A 21464-nucleotide genomic window follows, 5' to 3' on the forward strand; every position below is an offset into this window, starting at 1 on the left:
CCACATAAAGGTGACTGTACTTGTCAGAATTCCTAGGACACGCCACACACAGTACCTGTGCTCCGTACCTGCTTTAACAATCTTGAGCTGAAAACAATGGAAGTTGTATTCTGGTTTTGCTCTTTAAAGCCTGAGGCCAGATGCTAGGATCTATTCTGTACTTCCGAATCTCTACTTAGAAAACTTTTCCTTCTCCTTTCTTATAAAGGATTGCATCAAGAACACACTATGTGGAAAACCAGCACTATTTACAATAGCCAGGACCACGGAAGCATCGACAGATGAATGGATAAAGAGGATGTGGCACATATATACAATGGAATATTACTCAGCCATAAACGGAAACGAAATTGAGTTATTTGTAGTGAGGTGGATGGACCTAGAGTCTGTCACACAGAGTGAAGTAAGTCAGAAAGAGAAAAACAAACAACACCGTATGCTAACGCATATATATGGAATCTTAAAAAAAATGGTACTGATGAACCTAGTGGCAGGGCAAGAATAAATACGCAGACATAGAGAATGGACTTGAGGACATGGGGAGAGGGAGGGGGAAGCTGGGGCGAAGTGAGAGTAGCATCGCCATATATACACTACCGAATGTAAAATAGTTGGCTGGTGGGAAGCAGCAGCATAGCACAGGGAGATCAGCTCGGTGCTTTGCGATGACCTAGATGGGTGGGATAGGGAGGATGAGAGGGAGACTCAAGGGGGAGGGGATACGGGGACATGTGTATGCATATGGCTGATTTGCTTTGTTGTGCAACAGAAACTAACACAGTATTGTGAAGCAGTTATACTCCAATAAAGATCTACTAAAAAAAAATAATAGTATCTGCCCCTCATTTAAAAAAAAAGAAAAAAGAAATCAGTGCATTTCCAGGCCATGAGACTCCAGATGTGTGCTACTGTATCAGCTTTCTATTACCATGGCTACTGCTGTGTAACAAAAAACCACAAGCCCTCATACGCAATATACTTATTGTTCGTGCATCTGGAGGTCAGCTAGTTGTCCTGACTGGACAGCTGGGGTGACTGGGCTCTGCTCTGTGTGTCCTATCTTCCAACAGGCTCTCCCAGGCCTGTTTTCACCACAGTGGTGGAAGGTGCAAGAATGCAAGCAGAGAGATACAGTGACGTTTTTCAAGCCAATGTCTGCATTATGTCTGCTAAAATCCCTCTGTCAAAGAAAGTCACATGGCTGGGCCAGAATCAGAGTGGAAGGGGGCTCTGCAGGGTTACATGGGGAGGGCATGGTTACAGGGAAGGGAGAAAAACAGGGGCTATGAATGCAATCCATCTAGCACAGCCTTCACATGTAACAGTAACTTTCCAGTTCATGGTTAAGCTGATCCAACCATCTTCTCTTCTCTGCTCTGGGAAAGACAGAACAGCTGCAGAAAGTCCAGGGAAAACAAAGGCATCTGAGAGGAGGGAGAGCAACCAAGTATTTACTGACAATGCTCTATTCATAATCCACATTTAATTCAAATTCAAAAGGATGTATTGACAATCTGCCAGGTTTTAATAGCTCCACCTTTAAGTGGCATCTCTGCAGCAGTAGAAATATCAAGCTTTCTGCCTCTTTGAGAAGCAAGGGCCTGGGCTCACAAGGTAAACAAAGGGTAATGAAACAGCAAATGGCAGGGTGTCAAGTTGTTGGAAGGTGTCTAGCAGGATGCCACGGAAACACGGTTTCATTCTGGTCTCATTTAACATCTTCATTAATGATCTGGAAGAGGGAGTAAACAGCACATTAATTATAATCACAAGTGATACTAAATTGGGATTTGTTGCCTCCACCAAAGGAAGGGACTCTGAAAGACCAGGCAGGAGATGGATCCAGCTTGGAAAAGGTGAACAGCATCTAGGAAAACATCACTGCACGTGGCAGGGGACGGAACAAGTCATTTGGAAGCAATGAGGTTAAAAGCCAAGGAAGCTGCCTGAAATCTTTTCTGGGGCAACCTAGGGTATTCACACATAAACCAAAGAGGTGGCATCAAGAAATCAGAGACAAGCAAGCTGGAGCAGGAGAGGGGAGAAAGACAACATAATTTGAATTATAAACTAGGGAGCTTGAAAATTTCCCCTTCACAGCTTCCTTCTCCTACTGGCATAGTAGCTCCCAAGGGCAGGGATTCGTGTTGATTTGTTTTCTGCTCTATCTCCAGCACCTGGAATTATGCCTGGGACATACAAGCCACTTAATAAACATATGCTGAATGAATGAATGAGGAATGGAGTGTAACTCCTGAAGAAAGAATCAAAAGAGGCTTTCTCTCCATAAGGCACAAACCAGTCAAAGATGGGTTTAAAAGAAAAACAAACAAACAAACAAAACAAACACTGGGGACTGGGAGGAAATGAACAAAGTGGAAATAAATAAAGGTCCCCAGAGAACTGAGACCCTCTTGGCTTTATCATACAGTGCTAATAGTCTTCGCAGTAGTAATAGCTGTAATAGTGGTGATAAGTATCTTCACTGTTCTAAGTGCTTTGCATGAATTATCTCGTTGAATCATCACAAAACGCGGAGGCATGTTCTATCATTGCCCCCATTTTATACATGAGATATAGAAAGACTAAGTATCTTTTCCAAGGTCCATAGTGAGAGTGGTGGGATTTACACTGATGCAACCATATCCTGTGGTTTTTACTACTATATTACATTGCCTACCACACTGGCTTAAGGGAAAGGTGAGAGGTGGGAGAGAGAGAGGGAGGGCTAAAGGGAAGGGGAAGGAGAGGAAGAAAACCAAAAGGAAAAGTAAACAGAGTCAAAATAGGGCAGATGACTCTTCCCCACCTCCCATCAGGGAACCAAGCTCAGTGTGAGCATGAGACTGAAAACTTAATGCAGCTCTTCTCCCTGTAAGTATTTCATGGTCTCTGCCCTAAATATCATCTAGTATTTAAAGACACATTTTTTTTGGTACAAAATACCCCTTAATTCTAAACTGAGTACTTGATCTGGTGCTCAGTTGAAGAAACCATCTGTAGTTTTCCTTTATTTTCTTCTTTATTCTTCCATTTCTCAGCTCTCTTCTATGAAAGTAAAAAGTCTGGAAGTTTATGTTTTGCACGTGTACTCATTATTTTTCTGTACATTATTCCTTATTTTCTGCACATTACTGCATGCCTCTGTCATTTGTACATATCAAGAGTTGAGGATGTAAAACCATATATACTGTACTTTATAGGTGATTTAAGGGACTCCCAAGGGTCATTATTTACAGGAATTGGTTTTTGTCCTACACTTTGACCTTAAAACAAAACCCCTTTGTACTGTCCTCCTTTGAAACCACTCTACATTGCTTAATGTTTTTGCTCATGGTTCTAATTTTTAAATGATTGTCTTTGTTTTGTCTGATGTTTATTATGTGAATACTTGCAGGACTTCTGTAATCCCCAACATCTACAGAGGCAACATGGTTTGAGGTGGGACAGATTGACGCTAAGGCAGAGACAAACCGTGGTTGGAGACGGAATCCTGAAACAGCAAGAAACTGGGTCCAGCCCTCAAGGGACTCAAAGGTGTTCTAGTTCCTGAATTTTGTCCTCTGCTTCTAGAATTTTATTCCCTAAATTTCTTCCTTCCTCCCTTCCTCCCTTCCTTCCTTCCTTCCCTTCTTTTTTGGCTGTCCAATTTGAGTTTCTGTCTCTTACAAACAATTCCTTAATAATGCAATGACCTGGGCTTCCCTGGTGGCGCAGTGGTTAAGAATCCACCTGCCAATGCAGGAGACACGGGTTTAAGCCCCAGTCCGCAAAGATCCCACATGCCGCGGAGCAACTAAGCCCGTGCGCCACAACTACTGAGCCTGTGCTCTAAAGCCCGCGAGCCACAACTACTGAAGTCCGTGTGCCTAGAGCCAACGCTCCGCAACAAGAGAAGCCACTGCAATGAGAAGCCTGCGCACCGCAACGAAGAATAGCACCCCCTCACCGCAACTAGAGAAAAGCCCACTCGAAAACCCAATGCAGCCATAAATAAATAAATAAATAAATAAATATAATGCAATGACCTTAGGGTCTGTCTAATTTTAAAAGTCTGTGCTTTGATTCTGGGATTCTAATATTAACATTGATTGGAGGGGTCAATTTAGTGTTCTAAATTGTGCTCTGGGGGACAATGGGAAACCATTGTTCCAGATAATTCTTATGCTGTGTTCATCTAGAGAGAACTAAGAATCCACTCTAAGTTTGATGCCCAAGTAGTGATAAATATTCCAGTGAGAAGAATTCCTAAGGCTGATCGAAGGTGGTATAAAAAGTTGCTCTCGGGCTTCCCTGGTGGCGCAGTGGTTGAGAATCTGCCTGCCAATGCAGGGGACATGGGTTCGAGCCCTGGTCTGGGAAGATCCCACATGCCACGGAGCAACTAGGCCCGTGAGCCACAATTACTGAGCCTGCGCGTCTGGAGCTTGTGCTCCGCAACAAGAGAGGCCGCGATAGGGAAAGGCCCGTGCACCGCGATGAAGAGTGGCCCCCACTTGCCGCAACTAGAGAAAGCCCTCGCACAGAAACGAAGACCCAACACAGCCAAAAATTAATTAATTAATTAATTAATTAATTTAAAAAATTAAAGAACCTGCTGTTTAAAAGAATAAATAAAATTTTTAAAAAAAGTTGCTCTCTCAAAATAAAGATGACAATAGAAAAGCATTTTCCAAAGTGTGTTTCTGTTGGAATAGGGCGACCAGATAATTTACTGTCCAAACTGGTACCCTTTGGGGAATTAAAGTAGATGCCTTTAGCAATTATGCAAGGACAGCAGGTGTAAAAGATGACTGGTCACCCTATGCAAAATATGTCTCAACAAAGGGGGTTCCTTGACCTCAAAATTTTGGGAAGTCTGCATACTATATAGTTTCTTCTTGAGAATCACAACACCCATACTATTAAAAGCTCTGAGTCCTATAGTAAAGAAACCCACTAAATGTCATCTAAACCAGCATTTCCCAACTGACTTGATTATGAAATCTTTATTTTCAATAATACCTTCTACCATCCTAGGGACTCAGTGTTCCATAGAACATACTTCAGAATATGTTGACCTTGAACATGTCTTATTCAATTATAGTGTAACCTGCTACCTCCTGAATCTAGAGGACACCAAAACAAAAATACCTTCCCACCAAGCTCCTATTTGCCTGAAATTTCTACCATTATTTCCTCCTTTAAGGACCTTTTAAAGGATATGCACATTGTAATGGGGTTAGGCATTATGTCATCTGGAAAGAATAACTCATTAGCTAGCTAAACATTAGTGATAATTAGTTTATCTGAATAGCCACTTACCACCCATAGTTTCTGAGCGAGAATGGCTCCCCCAGGAATTGTCTTCAAGGGAGGAATGGGAAAAAAGGGGTCTGGATCAGAGGACACTGGCCTGGCCTGTGCAGTATTTTAGTGGAAGGTTTGGTATTAATACAGTTCCCAACCTTTACTCCACCAAAGCTCACTTCTCTTTACTGGCTCCCCCATATCCCTAGTTTTAAAAGATGTTGCCTCCCAAATAAACTGAACTTACTTAGTAGTAGCATTTGTAACTTTATTGTCATTTTTCCCCTGCCGTTTACTTTCCTACTTCTGAGAAAGCTCCTTCCCAACTTCAACCATGAAGTTCTAGAAAGGGCTTCTCTGGGTCTTTTAAAATCCCACCTCTCTGGACCTACTGACTAGTCTAGGGTGAGCCTCTGGGCCAAGCTGGGCCGATCAGGGAGCTTTCCTGGGATTGTTGACATTTGGATCAGAAGGAGTAAGTCTCAGTCCCCCTTGGGCTACCAAAGCTGTTGGATGTAGGCGTCAGAGCAGCCAGCTTCCAACCACATGGAAGAAGCCGTTCTTAGACCAGGGTTTCCCAACAACTATTGACAGTTTGAGTCAGATAATCCGTGGTTTTAGGGGGGCTATTCTGTGCATTGTAGAATGTATAGCAGCATCTTGGCCTCTACACACTAGATGCCAGTAGCATCTCCCCCTAGATATTGCCAAATGTCCCCTGGAGGGTAAAGTCACTCTCCACCGTTGGTTGAGAACCACCGATCTAGAGAATGAAGCCCATATTCAGAGAAGAGCACAGGTGAGAGCTAGGAAAATCTGAGAATGTCCTGGTGACATTTAAGGCACTGGTCCCAGCGGTCCCTGAGGCTCAGCACACCCCAGTTCTTCCTGTGGATTGATTTCATGAGCTAATTAATTCCACTTTTTTTCCCCCTAAGCTGGCTCAAGTTGAATTTCTCTAGTTGCACACAAGGGTGCTGTGTTCATCTATAATTTCCATTTGGATTTTTGACAAACTGAAAATAGCTCACTTTCTTGCTCTCTTCCTCCTGTCTCCCCCCAAACCAGGTTTACGATTACATTCAAAGACCCCAAGAGTCAGGGTTCCCCTAACCCTGTCTTAGACTGAGAGCTTTGATGCATGAATGAGAACAGAGGTAGTAAAAGTGAACCCTAAACTGGATCTAATATGCATGCAACTAAAACAGTTTCTTTTCCTTTCTTTCAGCAGCTAGCAGCAGAACTGGGTTTGCCTAAAGATAATTTTTTTAGGGGGATGAGGGCTGTGGGGGAAGGGAAGTGTTTTTTTTTTTTTTTTCTTCAATAGTGGGAATAAGCAAGGCAAAAAATAGAATAGAAAGCTGATGTCTTAGTGTCATAGCAAGCCTTTCTCTGGAGCTCTTACAAGCCGCAGGGAATTTGGCACCAAAGCCAGTGACCATATGCCTGCTGGGCCTGAGGAAAAGATGTGCCCTGTCCTGCCAGCTCAGAGCTACACAGACACTGCCTTTTGAGCCACCAGGCCCTGGGCCTCTTCAGAACGACCCCAACCCCTGCTCTAGGACTGAGCCCCCTGACAGCTCCCCCCCAACCAAAGTGCACAGGCCAATGCAAGGTAGAGCTTTCATAGGCCCAGCTTCACCCCAGCTTTGGAGCTGGGAGCAGAGTACCTAGAACGGGGCAGGGGCTGGTACTCAGGCAGGACACATCAGGATAGCCATAAGGTTGTTAAACTATTGGAATGTTTCCACATTGGTGGGTAAATTGATGCTATCCTGAGCCAACTGGGCAAACCTTTCCCAAACTTGATGCTCCAGGAACTAAAGGGTTAATCCCACACAGCAGGTGGCCCAGGACTCAGCTTCTGAGCAGGACTGCTTCTATTCTGATTGGTTGGTGCTGGTGCCTTCCTGGTTGTTATATATTTTAATATTAGCACTGAAAGGGAAAACTGAATCCTGGGGGAAAGGGATGGGAGGGTGGCAAAGATTTCATTTATTTCCACATTCTGCTTTGGAATGATCCCGCATTGTTGCTTATTCTCTAGGAATGCATTTATTCTGAAAGCATTTTGGACTTGCACTTGAAGATGAAGCAGCCTTGGTTCCTGCTGAAGACATTCACAGTCCAGCAGGGGAGAGAAGACATGCACCGTAGGTAGAGAGCGCACAGGTGATGCAGAAGGTGCTCTAGCTGGAAGGCTGCTGGGACTCAGCTGACAATACCATCACTTCTTCTGGAGGTTGTGAGCTTTCTGTGGTTTCCCGGGAGGAATGGGAAAAAAGGGGTCTGGATCGGAGGACACTGGCCTGGCCTGTGCAGTATTTTAGTGGAGGGTTTGGTATTAATACGGTTCCCAACCTTTACTCCACCAAAGCTCATTTCTCTTTACTGGCTCCCCCATATCCTTAGTTTTAAAAGATGTTGCCTCCCAAATAAACTGATTGGCAGTGTGCATCTGCACTCTCTTTTGGTCCTTCCTGATGGGCGCTGGTAGGAATTTGGCTTACCTCCTACCACGGAAGAAGCACACCATCATCCAGGCCATATCCAGGCTTTGCTGCCACCCACTGAGCCACCAAAGCCACGTGTTTGCCACGGGACTGATGCCATCAAACAGAGTTAAATTTAAACTGGATGGGGGGTTCTGTTGTAGCTATTTCCTTGGATTACTTTTAATCTTTCTAATTTAGGCATGACAAAGGAGAGAAGCTCCAGCATCCCTCCTTAATTCAACTTACTCTCAGGTCGAGGGGAAATAAACCAACCATTTAAAAATGTCTCCTCTTGGGGCTTCCCTGGTGGTGCAGTGGTTGAGAATCTGCCTGCCAATGCAGGGGACACGGGTTCGAGCCCTGGTCTGGGAAGATCCCACATGCCGCAGAGCAACTAGGCCCGTGAGCCACAACTACTGGGCCTGCGCGTCTGGAGCCTGTGCTCCCCAACAAGAGAGACCGCGATAGTGAGAGGCCCGCGCACCGCGATGAAGAGTGGCCCCCGCTTGCCGCAACTAGAGAAAGCCCTCGCACAGAAACTTAGACCCAACACAGCCAAAAATAAATAAATAAATAAATAAAGCCAGAAAACACATTTAAAAAAAGAAGTAAAAAAATGTCTCTTGAGAAGGCAAAGGAAAAGGCTATGGAAAATGGTGAGCTGAGTTCATTCTGGTCAAAATATAAGAAAGACCCCAAAATGACCCCTTCAATAAATATTCTCTCCCCTTCTTCCTATATCTATTTGTCCTTCCACAATATCACCCCATCCCTCTGCCATCCTGGCACCATTAAAGCAGGATCCTATGCTCATGCAACAGTCAACTATTAACTGATAAGGCTTAACAACTCCCAGTAGGTATTTGCATTTTAATAGAGAATTATTGAAGACCAAAAACTTTCAGAGTCCAAAAGAACAAAGCACCGAGTTAGAGACTATGAGGTAGATATTTGGGAGAGCAGAAAATTGTCCAGATTACTCTCAAGTTTAACATGTTTATTTTGTCCCCTTCACAAGGGACATTTGTCAAACCCCCTTCCTGTGTTCTCCCCTCTGATCCCCACTCCCATCCCATCTCTACAAATACATCAGCTATGGGGTACCTGAGAGAGAGAACCGTCTTTTATTTAGTGAAAATTCTGATAAACCATTCTGGTTACAGAAGGCTAGCACTCAGGGTGGCGGGGGGAGTGAATTGCTTGGCTTAGGAAGATATAAAGACAGGGTGGCTGGGTTGGAGGCTATCCTCTAAAATGGAGGAAATAAGAAAAAAGAGATGTAAAAAAGAAACGAATGGAGAATATGGGGAGAGATCATGCCTTCATATGGAAGACTGGCCCGTAAGAAGTTCATGGTACAAGAAAGACCAATGGACTTAATAGGGATGTTTAATGTTTAATTTTAAGTTGGGGTGTGTATGTATGCATATGCACTTGCATGTGCTACACTGAGTTAAAAGCAGCCCCCATACCCTCAAAATTTCAGTAAAAGTTTGCTATGCCTGTGCCAACATGCGATTTTAGGGAAGTGCATGTACTTGAGTAAGCAGTACTGGCTGCAATCCCAGATAAACCCCGAAACAAATGAACCTGAACACAACACGTCTTCATTTCTCACCCTGGCCACAATGAGGACACAGCATTTGAAACACATGGTCTCCAAGGTCAAGGACCTGCATGATGTTAAGAATGACACCGATCGGGCAATGTGGAAAAGGAACAGCATAGAGGACGAAGAATGGAGATTGAGAATCAAATGGAAGCAGGAAACTGAAGCCAGAGGTGACTGGGAGGAACTTAAAGTCACAGAGAATAGTATGGTTTGTTGGGAGGGATGCTGATTTCTGGCAAAAGTGAGATAGGAATTTGAGTTGATCTTTAAATCTTTAAAGACAAGGCGATTGCAGGCTGAGAGAATCGGGGACATCTAGATCGCTGACATTTAGTCACTCTGAGATAGGGGTACCTGCCCTTCTCCCAGTGGTATTTCCAATATGTGCCTGTTTCAATCTTCTGGCCATCCTTAGCATGGACATGGAAAGAATAAATTAATTTTCCAGGAAAAATGGGAAGTCAAGTCCCATTGTTTCCACTCTTAGACAGAAGACCATGAAAAAGCTCAGGCTAACAAGCCGTCGGGCCTGAGGTGGCCAGAGCAGCAGCACCCTTGAGTGGTGACGCTAGGGTTGTTTTCAGTAATGGGACACAGGACGGGCCATAGCACCACCCAATGGGGAACTCTGCTTTCAGGCCAGGTCCCAAGTAAAAAGAGACTCTTCCCACCAAAGGGGTGCAAAATCCTGCTCACATGATTACAGATAGTGTTTGGGAAACAGTGACTAGACCTCAGAGAGGGAGAGAAGTGCGTGGCTAGCACCCTCAAAGGTGCAGCCACAATATAAACGTTAATGTGAAAACTGTGCAGGACTTCAAAGGGATCTGCCTGGCTGCAGAAACCACGGCTGACACAGGTCGACTTGAGAGGACTCATGGCCAACAGAGAAAGGGCTCAGGATAGAGACAGAGTCACAGGCCCAAGAACCTAGACCAAAAATTTACAGAAAGGACAGGAGAGAGGCCAAGCCTCCCTAGACAATATACATAGAGGGGATTTTGAACATTGTGGATGCCAACGCCAAGAACTTTCTGCAAATAGCAGTGAGGCCACAGGAGTGGCTGCCCTAAGATCTATCATTCCTCCTCCTCCTGCTCTGCTCTACCTCCCACAAGGTGTCTGTGTTAAGAGGATGAGAGATGGGCTGAGCCTGCAGCTGCATTTCCCAGGCTGCCCTGGGCTCAGCCACGGGGAGGCAGTCGTGGGAGACTGGAGCTGGAGGAGGGAGAAGCAGGGACTTCCTCTAGCAAGGTCTGTGTCTGAGCTGCCAGCTCCTGCCAGCTAGGCCTGTGGCGGTTCCTGTGTCTCCAGGTGACCCCGGCCCCTGGGTTCCAGCAACGCTGCCTTCCCCCTTTGTCCCTCCAGCTCAGAGGCGGCAGTGGCTTTCTGCTGTTGCAAATCTCTGGGCCGCCTCCATCTCCCATTTGTCTTCTTAACATTTCCATCACCCATGTAACCAATTCCCCACATTAAACTCCCTCTGTTTTAAATATCCAGAAGCTTTCCGCTGTCCTCGTTAGAACCTGGCCAATATAGCCCTGAAATAGGAAATATCATCATGCAGAACAATAGGGGGATGAGACGTTGTGGGCACAACCATGAAGAAGTGGAACACAGGCCGAGGACCTACACCCCACTGGTTAAGGACCCCATCCCAACCTAGAGAGAGGGTACTGGAGGGTAACACTGGAAGGCTGGTGATGCTTAAGCAAACATTTAGTGAAGTGTTTGAACACAGTTTTCATTCCAGTGTGTGGATTCAGTGATTCTCCCCCAATCTTTTTGTAATCTTAATGAATGTGGGCTCTATGAGATCAAAATTTTTGATTTGGAAATAATTTTACACACAGAAAAGTGGCAAACATAAGAATAGGACAAGGAACACCCATGAGCCCTATCCCCAGATTGACACATTGCTGGCATTTTATTCATATGCATTATAATTTACTCCCTCTCATATATAAAACACATGTGATTATTTTAATTATACAACCATACTATATAATTACATAATACTTTTCTGAACATTTGAGAGTAGGTTGCCTACATCATGGCCTGTTACCTCTAATTACTTCAGTGTGTATTTCCTAAGAATTGGGATATTCTAAATCACCATAACACAGTTATCAGCTTCAGTGAATTTAACTCTTATCTAATGTGTTTAGGGTATTCCAACTGATAATTGACCCAATGATGTCAATTGACCTAATACTGTTCTTTATAGCATTTTTTTCCCAGTTCAGCCTTTCTTTGTATTTTATGACACTGACACTTTTGAAGACTATAGTGCTTCTCTCTCTCCCTCTCTCTCTTTCAATAGAACTTTCCTCATTTGGGATTGGTCTGATATTTCCTCATAGTTATATTCAGGTTAGGCATTCCCGACCAGAATACATCATTGATGTGTCCTTCTCAATGAATGACATTTGAAAGCACACACCATCCCCCTGCCCCTCATGGGTGATATCAATTTTTATCATCTGGTCGAGGTGTTGTGTGATTTCTGCACTGAATAGTTACTGTTCTTTCCTTGGCAAATGGTGACCAGTCTCTAGAGAGACACTTAAGGCCATGCAGATCTCCTGTTCCTTGTGAAAATTACCTCCTAGATTTAATCTATTGGTGATTCTTGCCTAAGCCAATCTTTATTATGATAGTAATAAAATGGTAATTTCCCACTTTAGCACTCCCTGCCCATTGGTGAGAATTTGGCATTTTACTATAAGCAAGAGCCTTCCCTTCTCCCTTGTGTGTTTGTTTATCTACCTATTATTACAATGGATTCATCGATTTCTATTTTTTCAATAGTTTATCATTCACTGTTTTCCTTAATTATTTGATATTCACATTATCCCAGGTTTTGCTGGTGGGAACCCTTTCAAGCAGGTTCTTGGGTCCTCCCTACACGCACTCATCATTTTTTAAGCACCTCCTTACGCTCTAGTATTCATTAGAAGATGTCTGAGCCTCATCTTGTACTTCCCAGGGGAGGGATTTTTGTATGTTTTGTTCATTGGTATCTCTAGTACTGAGAACAGTGCCTGATCATAATAGGTGCTCAATAAATATATATTGATTGTTTGAATAAGGTTCTGAATTAAAACCCTCTTCAGGTACTAAGACAGATAACTGGGCTGGGCAAAACCTAAATGTTAAAGTTAAGATTTTGGTGGCCAAAAGCCTTTGAAAACGTTTAAACCCTGTAACCTACTAATTCCATTTCTAGGAATCATTCCTAAAAGGAATAATCTGAAATTAATATAAAATGTGATTGCACAATGATGTGAATATAGTCTTATTTGCACAAGGAGAATTTAGACACAATGTCCAGAACTGGGGGAATGGTTAGGTAAATCTATGCCACCTTCACATGCTGTCATATAAAGCAGCCATTAGAAGTTAAATTTCTGGAAATTTATTAATAATGTTATAAAATGCTTTTGCTCTGATATCAAGTGGAAAAGAAGAGTCCAAAACTGAATAAATAGTATACCTGAAACCTATTAAAATATACATACAAGAAAAACCAGAAGAAAATATAGGAAAAAATTTAGGGGGAATTGACTCTGTGTGGTAGGATTATGTGTTTTTCTTCTTTTTACTTTCTTTTGCATTTCCAATTTTTCTACAATGTGCCTGCATTTCTTTTATAACTAGAAAAGTTAATTTTTTGAGAAGCAAAAAAACATTAATGTGCCTAATGAGTAACAAGCTAAGCGGTATCCCTCATGTTTGCTTTGTGCGTTACATGTTTCAAAACCAGTCCCATGTTCTGAAAAGTACTTCTGACCAAACAAAATAGACAAGTGTAGAACAGTTTCAAGACCTTATCAAATGAGATCCTCTACCTGGAACACTGCACCAGGCTTCTTCTATCTGTCAACATCTTGTCCGTCCTTCAAGGTGTCTTCCTTTGATTTCTTGCAAAAGCAGACCCTAAGACAAGGGCTTGGGTGCAGGTGTCTTCCTTGAAAGAGGAGAGTGATAAGGTGTGTGTTAATGAGCAGTTTACTACTGAGAGTAACCTGGGGCTCAGTCCCCAAGTGGGTCATCTGAGGAACTTTGAAAATGTGCCACAGAATTATTCCACCTTCCAGGATGGGGAAGCTGGGGTATGGATTCCTTAGCTCCTATCTCACGCTGGCTGAGGGTTGCCCCTGGGGGCGTTAACTCTGACACTTGCAGGCTCCCCTGCAAGGAGACAGAGCAAACTTTGATGACCCTGGAGAAAGCATCAAGCAGAGAAGCAGAGAGTCCCTTGAGGTGAGAAGCTTGCAGGCTGTCCCCCACAGCTGCTGGTGAGCTCAAAGGTAGTCCTGGTATGAACTGGGGTGAGGCATCAACAGCACCTGCTACAGTGCCCCAGTTCTGATTTACCCCCACACCAAAGAAGATTTCAAGTCTGTCATAAAAGCATCAATCTCTTCCTTCATCAGTACTTCCATAGCCCTTTTCTTTATGATGCCAGTACTTTCTGTGTGAGCTTAGGTACCTCTTTAGGCATCAGTTTCTTCATCTGTAAAATGGGGATGATAGTAGTTCCTGTGGTAGATTACAAAAATGTCTACTACGATTCTTTACTGCTCTGGCATCCCTGCCCTTCACAGGATAACTCTGCAGCTCCTCTATTTAAGAGGTGGAGCCTCTCCCCCATTCCCTGAATCTAGGTTACCCTTGCAAATTTGCTTTGGCCAAGTGCAGATGAAGCAGAATTGACTGTGTGCCAGTTTCGAGATTCGTCCTCTAGAGGTCTGTGTGCTTCCACGTGCTTCTTGGAATCCTGCCTCTGCCACGAGAATAAGCAAGAGCTAGCCTGCTGGAGGAGGAGAGACAGAGTAAAATGGAAGCAAAGTGTCTCATCTGAGACCTTCTCAGACCAGCCAGCCCCCAGCCACCCAGATGCATGGGAGAACTCAGCCAAGGTGCCTCGGCCAACAGCCCGCTGCCCCAGAAGCAGAAGCTCCCAGCCAATGCTCAGACTTGTGAGCAAAAATAAATGTTGTTGCATGCCACTGAGGTTTTATGGTTGTTACACAGCCTTTTATGGTAACAGGTAACTGATACAGCATTGATTTCCTTAAGGATTAAAGATATATATAAACACTGCAGGATTTTGCACAGGGCCAGGACCATGATACCCTTTCCTCAAATGTTAATTATTATTGTTATAAAACTATCGCACTATCACAGAGTACCATGTTTTCAAATTATTTATATATATGTCGGTTTCTCTTACTAAACTAGGGGATCCTGGATGATAGGAAACCAGATCCAATTCATCCCTGATGACATAGTTCCCTACACTCAGGGACCCATAATTTAGTAGGGGGACAGATGTGTACAGAAAGTCGGCTGTGGGGGCTAGAGGTAGCAAAAGTCCAAAAGTGCTGAACGCAGAGCTGAGCACGGAGAAGATGCCCATTGACGATAAAATAAATAATGAAAACCAAGCATCCCCAACGTCAGGGCATTTTTATGCAAGGTGAGATTTGTAAGGACTGGGCCAGCCCTCACCTCCACCTCACAGAAGCACAGCCAAGGCAATGATGAGCTTATTTGGTGGTTTTACAGCTAAATATGGCTGCGGCTCACGCTTTCAAGCTCTGTCTTCCTCCAGAGACCAACCATCACATGATGAAAAAACTAATTAGAGCAAGCATGATGCCCAGAATAAGCAGCCTATTAAGGAAAGTTGAGTCGAATGCAAAAAGACATCTATTATAAATATAGTCTCAATAAGTATTTATTTGTGTGTGTGTGTTTTCCCCCCAACTTTTCTAAGGAAGTTTATTGTTTGAGAAAAGTCCTGGGAAAAAATAAGAATATTTTTACGATTTGACTCCTGGTCCCCAGAGAGCTCCTCTCTGGGGCTAGCAGGCCGCATGCAGCCAGGTCCCGGCAGGAACACGCAGGCAGCACGCGCTGAGCCTGGAGAGCAGGTTAACACAGCCTCAGACAGATTCATCTTCATTTCATGTCCTCGACAGCCTCTCAACTTAGGTCAAGTCCATGGCGAGCCAAAGGATTTTATTAGAGGCAGGACGAAGTGGTGGAGAGCATGTGAACTAACTCGGATTCCATTCCCAATTCCATGACCCACAGGCCCGGGGACCTTGACCTAGTTACTTAATTTCTCTGAGTCTCAATTCCCTCATCTGTAAAATAGGGATAATAAGAGTCACCTTGCTGGGCAGGTATGAAGAACAGAGAAGACACACGAAGTGTCTGGCTCTTCGTGGCAGGAGTTTAGGGGCAGGATAGCCTCATGGTTAAGCAATTGGGCTGGAGAGCCAGATGGCCTGTGTTTATACCAGCACTGCCACTTGCTAATGGTCCTCAACCTCTCTGTGCATCAGATTATATAAAATTTGTAAAGTGGGGGAAATTACCCCTAGCTCTTAAGGTTGTCATGAGGATAAATTGAGTTTGAATATGTAAAGTCCTTAGAACAGTATCTGGTACATGGCAAGCGCTCAGTGTTAGCTATTATTGTTCTTCAAATCGAATTATTAATAGAAATCTCTGATGACCAGAGACCTCCTAATCATCTCACTTTAGTCCAGATATCAGCTGCAATAAATACATTAGCTCCTACGCACAAATGGCAAGAGTGGATTTAAGCAAATCATAACTTAGTGAGTCACAATTCCAGTTTATAAGCAGAGAAACACAATTCAATTTTATAGGCAGCTGGGCTGCTAATTAAGAAGAAGCCCTTAATTACAGCACCTGATGTAGGAGATCTGTCTTGTGCTCACTCGCCTTATTTTTGCCCACCTCTCCTCCCTCTATCTATCTATCATTCATCTATTTCTCTGCATTTTATTTATTTCCCTGTCTCCTCAGAGGAGAGGGTAGGTCAGTTGTCTGGAGACCTAAATTCTAAAACTGCTCCCTGGCTCTGGAATTCACACATCTCGGCTTGAAGTAAGAACGGTGCTCAACTCACCAAGCTGGGGCTCTGAGGATAATGCAGGCAGATGTGAAGAAGCCACAGGAGTTTGGGGGAGCTGAGAAAATGGCCCATAGGGTTGACCCAAGGGAAATGAAAACCTATGTCCATATGAAAATCTGTATGCAGATATTTATAGTGGCTTGATTCATAAACAACCAAACCTGGAAACAACCCAAATGTCCTTCAACTGTGAATGGATAAACAAACCGTGGTACATGCACACAATTGAATACTGTTCAGCTATAACAAAGAACAAGCCACCGGTACAGGCACATCATGGGTGCATCTCAAATGCATTAGCTGAGTAAAAGGAGGCAGACTCAAAAGGCTACAGAGTGTAATGTTTCATTAATACAACTTTCTGAAAAAGGCAAAACTATCGAGCCCAAAAACAGATCAGTGATTGCTAGGGCCTGGGGATGGGGGAGGGGAGTCAGCATCAAAGGGCCTTAGGGAATTTGGAGAAGGACTGGGAATGTTCTATACCTTGATTGTGGTGATTACACAGCACATGTGTTTGTCAAAACTCATAGAACTCTACATCAGAATAGCTACATTTTCCTGCATGTAAATTACACCTCAGTAAACCTAGCTTTACATTTAAATGGTCCATTGGGACCATGAAGCAGCAGATTAAAGGACCTTGGCACTTTCCAACGTCAAACAAATAACTGCTATTTTTTCCTGCCTTATATTTTTATTTTATGCATTTCTTGACATCCTTGTTAGCCGTTGAAATATGCATTTTTGAAAGCAGGAGGCAATTAATCTCATCAAATATAATAACTTTAGGATAAAAAAATGGCTTTTCCAAATTAAATTAGCCTTGCAGGAAGAATCAGATATGAATTCCATTGGGCAAAACATGTTAACAGCCACTACGCATGTCAGATGATGCATAGGATGGGATGTGCGTTTTTCAGACTCTGGAGAAGAGGGGACAACTTGTTTTGCCCAAATGATTCTTATCTGACCTCAATGCACAATGAACTCAGGGAAGCTGTTCCTACAAAATTAGGGCACAGCTGAATATAGACACGTGCCAGATGGGTATTCCCAGAAGAACAGCTTTGTCCAAGTGAAAGAATGACAACGTAGATAACAATCCAAGAATTCACAGTTTGAGATCCCTCAAACTGCCCAGGATCTAGCGTTGCAGAACGAGACCTGGGTTTCACAGTTCATCACAGAAGTATAAACGAGGGTGGATTGATTGTCGTGAGCTTTCTCCACCATTGAAGTGATTTTTTGTCAGCTTAAAACACACTGCACTGATGAATCATTAGTGCCAGCTTTTCATAGAACATGAGAGTGCCAAAAACTATCAGTGGATAAAGGAGTAACCTGAGTCTGGGTGGGGCGGGGACAGGCACAGTGACAAGAGCCAACGAGTGTTGAGTATTTGCTGAGCCCGGACCTACATGACCTGGACTCGTCCCATCACGACCTCCAAGGAAGATGTTGCTATCACCACTTTACAGACAGGAGATGAGAGCTTAGAGAAGGTGAAGCCACTTGCTCTTAACCATTTTATATTTTCAAATGCAAATGTTCCGTGACTCCACAGTGAGTGGAAATGGTGATTTCTGAAGTAAATTCAGACAGAGGTGGGTTGAAGCAAGAGGACAGAAAATAAAATCATAAAGAAGTGGGCAATAACGTGCTGGTAAGTGTTTAACAACTGGCTCTGGGGTAGGGAGGGCTGGGTTATAGCTACTCTACCATGGCCAAGTTGAAACTATCCATGTGAAATCAACCAGCTGGCAAATTTCCTGACAATTCAACAGTTAACCATCCTGAGAGTTGCTAGTGGGGAAATCTGGGGTGAAAAATATCAGCTCAGAGAAAGCCTCAAGAAGACCCTGCGTGAACTGGAACGTGGGGATGGGAACAGCAGAATAGGAAAGAGACAGAAGGATGTGGAGGAAATAATAAAGGAAGACAGAATTCAGGGCACAGATCTGAGACCTGCTGAGGAAGATGGAGGTCCACTGGGTGTTTAAAGAAGCCAGAGAAGCCCCAAATCTGTCCATGGCCCTCTGCCCCATGGTCCCTGAGGTTAAGCTAGGGGGGCACCGGGGAACTGAGCAGAAGCCTCTGTTTGAGGAAAGGCCAGGAACACAGTGATCCCTGGTCAGAGTTTACAGAAGGGATCTGTGGAACAGAAAAAGGGCTGAGTTGCTGCTGAGAAGAAGAAATGCTGATTTCCGGTGACCACATTATCAAACTTGCTCAGATGTCTGAGCATAAAGTAGCAACGATCATGAGTTCCTCTGATGGGCAATGTCACGCATGTCATGAGTTCCTCTGATGGGCAATATCACGCATATCACACACTAGGCACTGCGCCACTTCTAAAGGAAAACGCCATCATTTCTTGCTGCTCATAGATCTTTCTTCTGAATACGTGATGCCAACAGTTCCTCCTATCATATAGTCTCTGACTCTTGCTGATAGATTCTGACCTCACTTTTCATCCTCCCACTTGCAGCCTCACCATGCCCTTCAGGCTTGATGGGCACATAGTCTTTCCCCCTATACACGGGGCTTCCTGTTGGAGTCTCCCCACATCCACACTCATGGCAGTTTTAAAACAATGCTGCAAAATCTTTGACACTCCTTCCTTCCAGAGGTGGGATCTGTGTCCCTGCCTCTTGAATCTGGGTAGGCTTGGACCAATAGGATAGGGTGGAAGGGCCGCTATATGGTTCTGAGACTGGGTCATAAATGGCCATGCAGCCCTGGGCTGCCTAGTAAGAAAACCAATTATCCTGAGGCCACCTTGAGAGAAAAACCACACATAGGCACTCCAGCGGACAGTCCCAGCTGAGCTGAGCCTTTCATCCCACTCGCCAAGCCACCAGACATGTGAGTAAAGCCGACTTGTACCCTCCTGGCCAGCCCAGCCTCCAGCCGAATGTTGCCGAGTGATCTTACATGATGCCACATGGGGCACTGTTGCTGACCCCTGCCTAAATTCCTCACACACAAAATCATGAGATATAATAAAATGATTGCTATGTGTTCAGGATAGTTTGTTATAAGCAATAGATAACTAGAACACCCCACCTCACTCCCAGGCTTTTCATGCTTCCCTCTTTGAAGAGCCTCTGGGCAAACAGTGCATCTAGTCCTAACCCCTGAACAGTTGAGAAGGTTCTTTGAATAGCACCATGAAATATTGCTTCACTTAATTCCATCATATGAACCAAGAACAATTTTAGTAGCCTAGATATGACATGAGTACATGTGTGCAATAAAAAAGCACAGCTTTCAGCACACTCTTCCTTGAAAAATCAGTCTCTGGACTTACGGACTACCAGATATTTCTAAAATGTCCTGATAATATTTGTTTGCTACTTATTTATTCACTTGTTTGTGAACTGGCGCTTATCAGAGAAGTAGAAGCAGCTTCCAAAGATTCATGGGCAATCTAAGCAAGAAAATTCTATCCATTTATGTGACTTCTCTCCTCTTGAACTGGAGAAAAACATTCTTCAAATTGAGGAACAAAACATGTCTATCACAATTCACTAAAAAAGGAAGAATAAATTGAGAATCACCCCCTTCAAACCTATGTCAGTCCAACTAAATAACTGATACATGAACACGTATCAAATTAGTTACCCAACTAGTGTATAGTTTGCATTTTCCCATTCAGTCCACAGTATTTATTGAGCACATAATACATACCAAGCACCATACTGGACTCTAGGAACACGGAGATGAAGTTTAAAAAATAGCAGAACTTAGGAGCTTATAGTCTTGTGAAGGACACAAACACATAAACAATACCTTAATTTTGTGATGATAAATGCAAATGTTTGTTTTGATATTTCTGGAATTGAAATGGGCCTTTACAATCAATGCCAATCTTTACTTTCCTACAAGCTGCCGGGCAGAAGAGTGAATTGTCACCAGCTGGGGTAACACAAGTGAGAAGGCTCGAGCACAGGAGTACTTAGTGACGCATAGTGAGTATGTTACCCTTTTCTCACCTTTATTTGCATCGGTGATAAAATTTTAACTAACTTTGGATTCCTAATTGTTGCTTAAGTGTCTTCCAAAAAACTATTTTATGATGCAGAATTAAAACAAACAAAATTGAACAAACAAATTCCTCTCTTCAACAAGCAATGCAATTAAAGACAGTAGAAACGACCAAGTCTCTCAGTAATAGCTGATAGAACTTACAAACCTGGGAGAGGCAGGTGTAACCAACTCACACACCGTGAAGGATTATCACTCAGGCTTTAGAAGTCTCTCTGTTTAAAGCTTCCTCTCACTTAAAGAGAAACCATTTAACTTCCAGCAATACATCATTTAATTAAATGGCAAACAAGACTCTGAGTTTAACCAAATAAGAAACAATGACAAAACTTTGATAATCTTTAATATACTTCCATACTTAATGATCTTAACTAAGGATGCCAAAGGGGTCATTATCACCAGCACAGATTACAAAATGATCATGATATAAACCGTGATGCCATGCAAACTGCAGGTGAGGAGATGTGATTCAGAAGGACCCTTAGATTCTCATTATGTTGAAGACTTAAACTCTGTAATACTAAACAAAAAAAGTAAAATGTAATTATCTGGATAAATTTGGCAGTTTAAAAAATGTAGATTGATGTAGATTAATAGTCTTTTAAAAAATGTATTACTAAATAAATATGCCATCTTAAAATCAATAGTGTCTTAAAATCAAGATGATATTATACCATCAAATGTGTTTATAATTATAATATATTGTCAAATGTGCTATGTAGTCTTAAAGTATTTTGTCTGATTGTCCTCATTAGTATAATTATATTTATCAGAAAATGTGTCACACTAGTTGATTAGGAAGATAAGGTCACAGGTAAAAGGGTAAAGGACTATGGGACATGACAAAGGGAGTGGTAAATTTTATTTGAAACAGGAGATGAAGGAAAGTAATTGGCTTTCTGAAATGTTGATTTTTTTTTAAGTTTGTCTTTACAGATAGGTACATTTTTGTCATAGGAGTAATGAGAGTTTAAATTAGAGGAAAATTATATGAATGAAAAAAAATATTTGGCCTATTCAGGAAATTCTGAGTAGTTCAATGGCTAGAGTTTAGGCTTTA

General features: G+C 43.0%; 1 long non-coding RNA gene across 2 annotated transcripts in view; it reads right to left on the reverse strand.

Annotated features, from left to right (window-relative positions):
- Positions 1 to 798: 798 nt before the first annotated feature.
- The window catches only part of LOC309660944, a 52753-nt gene continuing 32087 nt past the window's right edge, over positions 799 to 21464 (reverse strand). The window contains exons 2-3 of one of the 2 annotated variants that reach the window (XR_014263743.1): positions 13248 to 13362; positions 799 to 1732 (exon numbers count right to left, since the gene is read on the reverse strand). This is a non-coding gene — a long non-coding RNA (uncharacterized lncRNA). Of the gene's footprint in view, positions 1733 to 13247; positions 13367 to 21464 lie in introns of both variants that reach the window. The other variant, XR_014263744.1, reaches the window with a different exon arrangement.

Source organism: Balaenoptera physalus (assembly GCF_965194825.1).
Source record: "Balaenoptera physalus genome assembly, chromosome: 5".
Classification (NCBI taxonomy): domain Eukaryota; kingdom Metazoa; phylum Chordata; class Mammalia; order Artiodactyla; family Balaenopteridae; genus Balaenoptera; species Balaenoptera physalus.